Source organism: Megascapheus bottae, chromosome 7 (genome assembly GCF_031878675.1).
Source record: "Megascapheus bottae isolate mThoBot1 chromosome 7, mThoBot2.hap1, whole genome shotgun sequence".
NCBI lineage: Eukaryota > Metazoa > Chordata > Mammalia > Rodentia > Geomyidae > Megascapheus > Megascapheus bottae.
The window spans coordinates 58,152,953-58,161,379 of record NC_143515.1 but is presented as its reverse complement, the minus strand read 5'-3'; the positions used below and the strand labels follow the sequence as shown (position 1 = coordinate 58,161,379).

General features: G+C 36.5%; 1 protein-coding gene across 10 annotated transcripts in view; it reads left to right on the top strand.

The window, feature by feature from the left end:
- The first annotated feature begins 3,721 nt into the window (after positions 1-3,721).
- Arhgef33 (Rho guanine nucleotide exchange factor 33) overlaps positions 3,722-8,427 on the top strand; it is a 119,078-nt gene continuing 114,372 nt past the window's right edge. For all 10 annotated transcript variants that reach the window (XM_090337106.1, XM_090337098.1, XM_090337100.1 and 7 more), the window contains exon 1: positions 3,722-3,872. The gene's annotated coding sequence lies outside the window, so the exon portion shown is untranslated. The remainder of the gene's footprint in view (positions 3,873-8,427) is intronic.

The window sequence follows — 8,427 nt, the reverse complement described above, 5'->3', positions numbered from 1 at the left end:
AGCCTAATTTTAATTATGTTATAAAATCTAAGAGCCAGTGATTGTATATAGAGATTCGTGAATACTTGTTAAACATGGCATTTGAAATATGATGTGAAAATCAATGTTAATAAATTCTTTAATAAAAAAATTTCAAAAATAAAGACAACCCAAGGACGAGAGTATAGCTTGTATGATGCCTGGAATTTGAACACCAGAACTACAAAAATAAACAAGAAAACAACCCACCTGAAAAACAGCAAAGAATTGGAATTTCTTCAAAGAAGATCAGTAAGTAAAATATGTTATCATTCTTCAAAAAATACAAACTTAAGACCACTGTGAGCTATCACCTCACAATCACTGAAATGGATATATAGAATAATTAAACCCAAAACAAAGGTTGGTAAGGGTATGAAGAAACTGGAACGCTTAAGAAGTAAAAATGTAGCTGGGCATGGTGGCTCATGCCTGTAATCCTAGCTATTCTGGATGCTGAGATACAAAGCCAGCCAGGGCAATTCACAGTGGATAGACTCTTATCTCCAATTAAAGTCTAGAAAACAGGAAGTAGGGCTGTGGCTCAAGGGTAGGGCGGTAGCCTGGATCTGAGAAACTTAGGGACAGCACCCAGGCCCAGGGGTGGTAGGGTGGTAGCCTTGAGCCTGAAGCTGAAGAGCTCAGGGACAGCGCCCAGGCCAGAGTTCAAGCCCCATGACAAAAAAAAAAAAAAAAGTAAAAATGTGTCACCTGGTATAAAACAATTCCTCAAAAAGAGATAGTGTTGGGCAGAGAGTTTGGCCCAGTGGTAGAGTGCTTGCCTAGCATGCATGAAGATCAGGGTTCAATTTCTCGGCTCTAGTGGTAGAGAACTAGCCTTGAGAAAGCCCAAGGACAGTGCTCAGGTCCTGAGTTCAAGCTCCAGAAGTGGCAAAAAAAAAAAGTGTTACTGTTGCCAAAAAACTCATGTAATATGTGTTCAAGAAAACCGAGTTTCCTGTAAATGTTTACAGCACCCCTATGGGTGTTTATTCACCCCTATATTCTGAATGCTTGTTTCCTCCAAAATTCATGTTGACTCCTAACTCCCACTGTGGTGCTGTTAGGAGGTGGGGACTTTAGAAGGTGACTAGGGAGTACAGAGGTGTGTGGGAGCTTGGTGCTTCTGCTATGTGAAGATGCAACAAGAAGGTGCCATCTTGAAGAAGAAATCAAGCCCTCTGCAGAGACTGAACCTGCTAGCATCTTGATATTGGATTACTCAGCAAAGAGTTGTAAGCAATAAGTTCTTTATCTATCTATGTATCTATCTATATTTGTCAATTGTGGGGCCTGAACTCCAAGTCTGGGTGCTGTCCCTGAACTCTTTTACTCAAGGCTAGCACTCTACCACTTTGAACCACTGCTCCACTCCCAGTTTTCTGGTGGTAACTGGAGATAAAAGTCTCAGGCATTTTCCTGCCGAGGCTGGCTTTGAACTATGATACTCAGGACTCAGCCTTGTGAGTAGTTAGGATTACAGGTGTCACAACTAGCACTTTGCTAAAATCTTGTTCTTTTAAAATTATTTGGTCTACAACCCTAAGATACCACCTACCCCAACAAGAATGGCCAAGATTTTGAATTCAGACAATGACAAATGCTGGTGGGGTTGTGGAGACACAACACTGCTGGTGGGATTGTAAACTAGTTCAACCACTCTGGAAAGTTGTGTGGAGGTTTCTTAAAGAACTGAAAATCGACCTTCCCTACGATCCCGCCATACCACTTCTAGGCATCTACCCTGAACATCATAACCCAAGATATGATAAGGACACCTGCTCAGCTATGTTTATCTCTGCACTATTCACAATAGCCAGGTGATGGAAACAATCCAGATGCCCTACTGCAGATGAATGGATACAAAAAATGGGGTATATATATACATATATATACACACACACACACACAATGGAATTCTACATAGCTAAGAGACACGATAAAATAATGGCCTTTGCAGGGAAGTGGAATCATGTTGAGTGAGACAAGTCAAGACCAAAGGAACAAAAGGTGCATGGTATCCTTAATATGTGGCTATTAGATCCAAATAGTGCAAGAGCAAGGACTCAATATATACCCAATGATATGGACATGGTATGGGAAATATAAACACTACATAGACATAAAAACATGACTCTATAGACATGTTTTATTACATTGATTAATACATATCTATGATATACAAACCCTTAGCCTAATTTTGATTATGTTCTAAAAACTAAGTGCCTGTGATTGTATATAGAGATTCCCTTCTTGAATACTTGTTTGTTAAACACATCATTTGAAATACTATGTAAAAATCAATGTTAATAAATTCTTTGAAAAATTATTTGGTCTAAAGTATTTTGTTATAACAGCCCAAACAAACATAACATCATTATAATAGCCTAAAATGATGAAAGAATGTAGAAATATGGTTATTTTAGGGTAATGATGGAAAGGTTCTAGAATTACTTATTTTGGTAATGGTTGCAAAATCTGTGAACACATGAAATGTTACTTCAAAAGTTGTTTTTTTTTTTTTTTGGTGGGTCTTGGGCTTGAACTCTGGGACTGGGTGTAGTCCCTGAGCTCTTCAGCTCAAGACTACTGCCAAAAGGTTATTTTGTACAGTTGTGAATTATCTCAATTTCTTAAAAAGTAGACATGTGTATCCTCACATACTCTATGCCTAGAATGCTTCTTTATCTTGCCTCCCTGGTGGCTCATGCCTGTAATCCTAGCTACTCCAGAGGCTTAGATCTGAAGATCAATGTTCAAAGCCAGCCCCAGCACAAAAGGACCTGGGATTCTTATCTCCAAGTAATCTCTAGAAAATGGGAAGTGGGGCTTGGCTCTAGGGTAGGGCAGAAACCTAGAAGCTCAAGGACAGCACTTAGTTCCCGGACTCACCAAAATGAAAAAAAAAAAAGCTTCTTTATCTTTCAAAGTAACAAAAATATCAGAAGTACCTATGTTGCACTTTACTCCATATATATGTACAACTAAAATTTATTTTTAGTGAAAAAAGTATCAGAACAGTAGGTCAGCTACATTTTAAAAATTACACTAGACATGAATGTTTTTCCTGAAATTTCATTTCCAAATAGCATGTTATAGATCATGTCTGTGTAATGTTTCTTCATTCAAAATATTATAAATTACTGGAGTTTAATGTACTAATATAAATTTGAGTTAAATGTCTTTTGAAAATTAAAAATGGTATTTTATTAGTTTCTCATATTAACAACTTTGTTTTTAACTGGAAGAGGCTAAGTGTTCAAAACTACATTTTAAAAATTGGATACATTTGAATATATTATTTATTATTAGCTGGTATGGTTTCCAATGAAATATTATCGTACCTGAATTTATAAGGAGATGAATATTAAGACAAGATGAGAGGATGTTTTCAGAGACTGAACATATAATGCAAATTCAAATCTTCTGAAAAATATTATTTGCATTGCTACAAACTAAAGTTTCTCATAATTTCCTTCAGAGTATTTAAAGTAGCAAGGTATATATTATTCTTAATAACTTAAATTATTCATTTTTTCTTGCTATGTTACTGAATTTTCAATGTATGAATTTCTAGATTTCTAAGAGATCAGAGTCATTTCTGCTAAGTGGTTCCTTCTTTCTACTCCTTGAATTAAGACACAGTTCAGTTCTTTGATTAGTTGGTGCTAGAATTTGACCTGGAGCTTATATAATTAGAGGAGACACTGGTTTCCCTCATTTAAAAGCCTGTTAGCAGTGTTGTTTCAAGGGAAACCAAACCTCTCTACTGCTTCTTTTATAGCCTTTAAGGTAATTCAAAATCCAGACGAGCACTGTGCTGCGGAGGATATAACCACAGCAAGCAACATGGGGTGAGTGTGGATTTTTATATGCTTTAAGGGACATTGAGAAGGAACATCGATTCCCAGATAAGAAAACCATATCATGTGGTATAAAAATATAAGTTCAAAATATGCTAAACTAAATATGTTAACACTTTAAGGTAGCCGTTCAAACGACTTTTTATTCCAAAGTTATAACAATTTGTAAAGCATATTCATTTCTTTGCTTAATTTTTATATGCTACTGCAATCCACCTTTGCAGGTTGTCTGCTAGTAAAATGTGTAGGGGCTAAAGTTCTGTATAGTTACATATCTAGTTGAAGCTAGGCTAAAATTTGAGAGTGATCTTAAAGATAGAATTCTTGATTCACAATGCTGCATAAATCTAAAATGAACATGCCTCTGTGAGATTCAGAATAATAAAGAATGAAAAAGATTAGAGGCAGTGAAAATTTGGTTTATGCCTTTGTACAAAAGGAAAAGGTTGGAGGATTTTGTCAAGAGTTCATTTATGCCACCAGAAGTACGCCAATTGAAAATGTGTGCTGATTAATTACACAGGGGCATTTGTTTGTAAAACCTAATTCTACATACTTTAAGGGACTTGGAAATATATTTAAAAGAATTAAATTTCCAGTTTTAAGGCTTTTAAGCTTCCTATTCTTAAGTGAGTGGAGGGTTCTAGTATAATTAATATTGGGACTATATTAGTTTTGACATGCAAAAAAGAGTAGTTATTCTGAATTATAGACATTTGTCTTTGCAGTGACCTTTCATCTCTTAAATAGTGCCTTTCAAGACGCAAAATTTTACTCTTGAAGATAGTACAACTGTTGATTTACTTCTGAAGGACTCAACATAAATGATTAGACATATATACCAGAGAAACATTTTTCACACATATTTCTTCTAAATGTTTTCTAGAAATTTAAAAAGTATACATTTGAATTGGCATCATGGGTTCTAGAGAGGCAATATACACCTTTTTACTTTTTTAAAATTAGATGCTATTGAAAGGAAGATCCTACTATTGCTAACTTTTAATACAATTGCAAATGAATGGTACACTTTGAAGCTGAAAGTTAACAGAGTGGTATCACACACAAGGAATTTGGGCATTTGCTTGATTTGATTTGATACAGAACTAATGAGACTCCCAGATTCTCCTTCTTCCTCCATTTTCTTTGCTCCCTCACCTTCCTTCTCTTGTATTTCCATTAACAAGCAGATACTAAATTCTAAGCAATGTTCAGAGTGACCTCTCCCTCCCTGCTAGTCTTCTTCTCTTTTCCTCCCTTCTTTCCCTTAACACCATGGTGGTTCTTAACCTTATGGAATGTCAAGAATCATTTTAAGATCTTTCAGACACCCAAACCACCCAAAAATAATGAAGTTACACACCATATTTTATACAGTTTCATATTTATAGGTGGCTTGAAATCTATCACCCCTCTCACACCAGGTAAGGAATATTTTGTTTTGATTCTAGGACTGGAATATGAGCTTTTCAATATTTTTCTTAGTTTCTACATTTTTATAAAATGTAAGAATCCTAAAGTTAATATATTTTGTTAATTTTTCTCTCAGGGACTGGGTAAAAGAATGCTGACTCTGTTCCCCACTCACAATTTGCATAATGGAGAAACATAGTTTAACCAATATCCACTCAAATTACTATTCTTGGTCCCTAAGGATTTGATTAATCACATGCACCTCCACAGAGAGAACCAGAAACTACCTCTGCTGTCATCTGAAGAAAAAAAAAAATCTCATTATGTTATTTGTAAGGCACTTTCAGTGCCCTAAATAAGATGAACTAGACAAATTGTAAATTACTACATATTACACAGATGCTCTTTTGAGGTTCATGATTTAAGTTTTGTCTGTTACTGCCTTACTAATAAAAAGCATTTAATAGGTATTAATGCTGATTTTAGTCTTCCTAAGATAATGAGATAAAATAATAAAAATGGAAAGTAGCCTCTACCCATTTGAGGAAAGCTGAACTTATTCCCTGAGAGCAAGAGAATGGCTCTCTTGGATTTGTCTTTGTTAATCCACTTATCTCAAAGCTATTTGTGGGTCTATGCTAGCACTTCCCATTTCATCTCAGGCTACACAGGTACAGCTTGAGTGAGCAATAATGAGGCAAACATTAGAAAATTCTTATGCTCTCTATAAAGCCTCTTCCTCATAAATTTTCATCTGGTTTCTTATGGAGTGCATGGATGAGTGGAGTGGTTAAAGATGGTGCATAAGTCTGGTGCTGGGGGCTCACACCTGTAATCCTAGCTACTCAGGAGGCTGAGGATCATAATTCAAAGCCAGCTAGGGCAGGAAGCCTGTGAGACTCTTATCTCCAATTAATCACAGAAAAAAAATCACAAGTGGTGCTGTGGATCTAGTGCTAGCCTTGACCAAAAAAAAAAAAAAAGTTCAAGGACAGCCCCTAGTACTGGCAAAAAAAAAGTACATAAAGACAGATCCTCTGACATCTGATATTTATCATATCACTTGGGAAAAGAATGTACAATAGGAAAAGAGTGGTCATATTTCTTACTGGAAACTTCTAAAAGATTATCTTTAAGTAGTTGTATAGTTGTACAAGAGGGTTTTGATTCATATTTCTTTAGGAGCTTCTCCATCTATTTTTTTCCCCCTAGTGGCAGCGATCAAGCCCCAGACCTTGTACTTGTACATGCTGGGTAGATGCTATATCACTGAATTAGAGTACCAGCCCTGATTGCATTTCCTTACTAAGATTGTTTTAAAACTCTTTCCCCATCAACTCACAATGTTAATCATGGAACCTCCAGCTGACATCTAGAGAAAATAAAATTAAGGCTCTGGTAATATTCTAGACCTAACAAGTTCATTGATTGCAATACAATTAGCCTTATTTTTTATTTTTATTTTTTGGTCTGTCTTGGGCCTGGATTCTGTCCCTGAGCTCTTTGGCTCAAGGCTACTACTCTAACCTTTAAGCCAGAGAGCACTTCCAATTTTCTGGTGGTTAACTGGGGATAAGAGACTCATGGACTTTCACGCCCTGACTGGAACCATGATCCTCAGATCTCAGCCTCCTGAGTTGCTAGGATTACAGGCATGTGCCACTGGTGCCCAGCTCAATCAGCCTCTTTTTAATTTCTCAGTTCAATTAAGTATATGTTTTTAATTAAAAAAATTTTTTTTTACCAGTCCTGAGGCTTGAACTCAAGGCGTGAGCACTATCCTTGGGTTTTCTCAAGGTTAGTGCTCTACCACTCGAGCAATAGCACCATGTCTGGCTTATTCTGTGTATGTGGTTCAGAGAAATCAAACCCAGAGCTTTGTGCATGCTAGGCAAGCGCTCTACCACTAGGTCATACTCCTGGCCCCTATATAGTTTTTTTCAAAAGATTTTTTTTAATTAAAGAATTTATTAACATTGATCATATTTCAAATGACATGTTTAACAAACAAGTATTCAAGAAGGATTTTATGAGTATATTTTTCCATTTCAGAAATGTGAAGAGTATAACTCAACTCTTGGGTATAACATACATTTAGCTCAGGCAGTAACCTTTGAAATGTCACTTCTATCTGTGCCCTCTTTTCCTTTCTAATTGTCATATCTCTAATTCAGATATGTGCTCTACAAGTTTTAGCAATCCTTTACTCTGTCAATTAGTAGAAGGCTTCAAGGAATATATTTATGGGTTTCCCAACTGTCCCTAAGCTGGCTACCTAGACTTACCTTCTACCCTTCAGTCTTCTTAGGATCCATGAATTCACCGTGCCTTATATTACATTCTTTTGGAAATAGGTGAGTTGGGGGTTAGAGATAATGTATAAAAATAGGTAAAGAGAAAATTTTGAAGCAGAAGAACTTTTGTGTGTAAGGTACTTTGACATTTGCTATTTGCCATATCACCCGAGGAAAAGAAAAAACATGGAAAGTAGAATCCTCTGTCTTTTTAAAACAACAACAACAAAAACCCAAAACATCTGCAAAGCTCAGCTCAAATCCTGTAGTCATGAAACTTCCTTTAATATTAGAGACTGGAGCTTATCTTTTCTCCATGGAAATGTTTAGGCACTTAATACTTTGTCAATCTGTCATGTATTATAGTTATTTCTGTGACCCAACTTTGTTACTAGACTGTAAGCTCGTTGGAGCAGGAACCAAATCATCTGTGTTTCTCTCAGCTTTAATAAATACTCTTTGAGGGATAGGCATCAGTCATTCATGCCTGTAATCCTAGCTACTCAGGAGGCTGAGATCTGATGATTGCATTTGAATCTAGCCCAGGCAAGAAATCCATAAGACTCAATGGCTCAAGTAATAGAGGGCTAGCTCTGAGCAAAGAAAGCTCAGAGATGATGCCCAGATCCTGAGTTTAAGCCCCCTTTATTGGCATATGCACACGCGCGTGCGCGCACACAGACACACACACACACACACACACACACACACACACCACACTATACACATTTCTTGTTTCTGGATAACGTCCTACAGGGATTAGTTCGATAGTATGTGGGAGAAGTAAAAACTAGTGGATTAAATACACTAGAACTGTATTTCTTTCTTACCCATTAAAC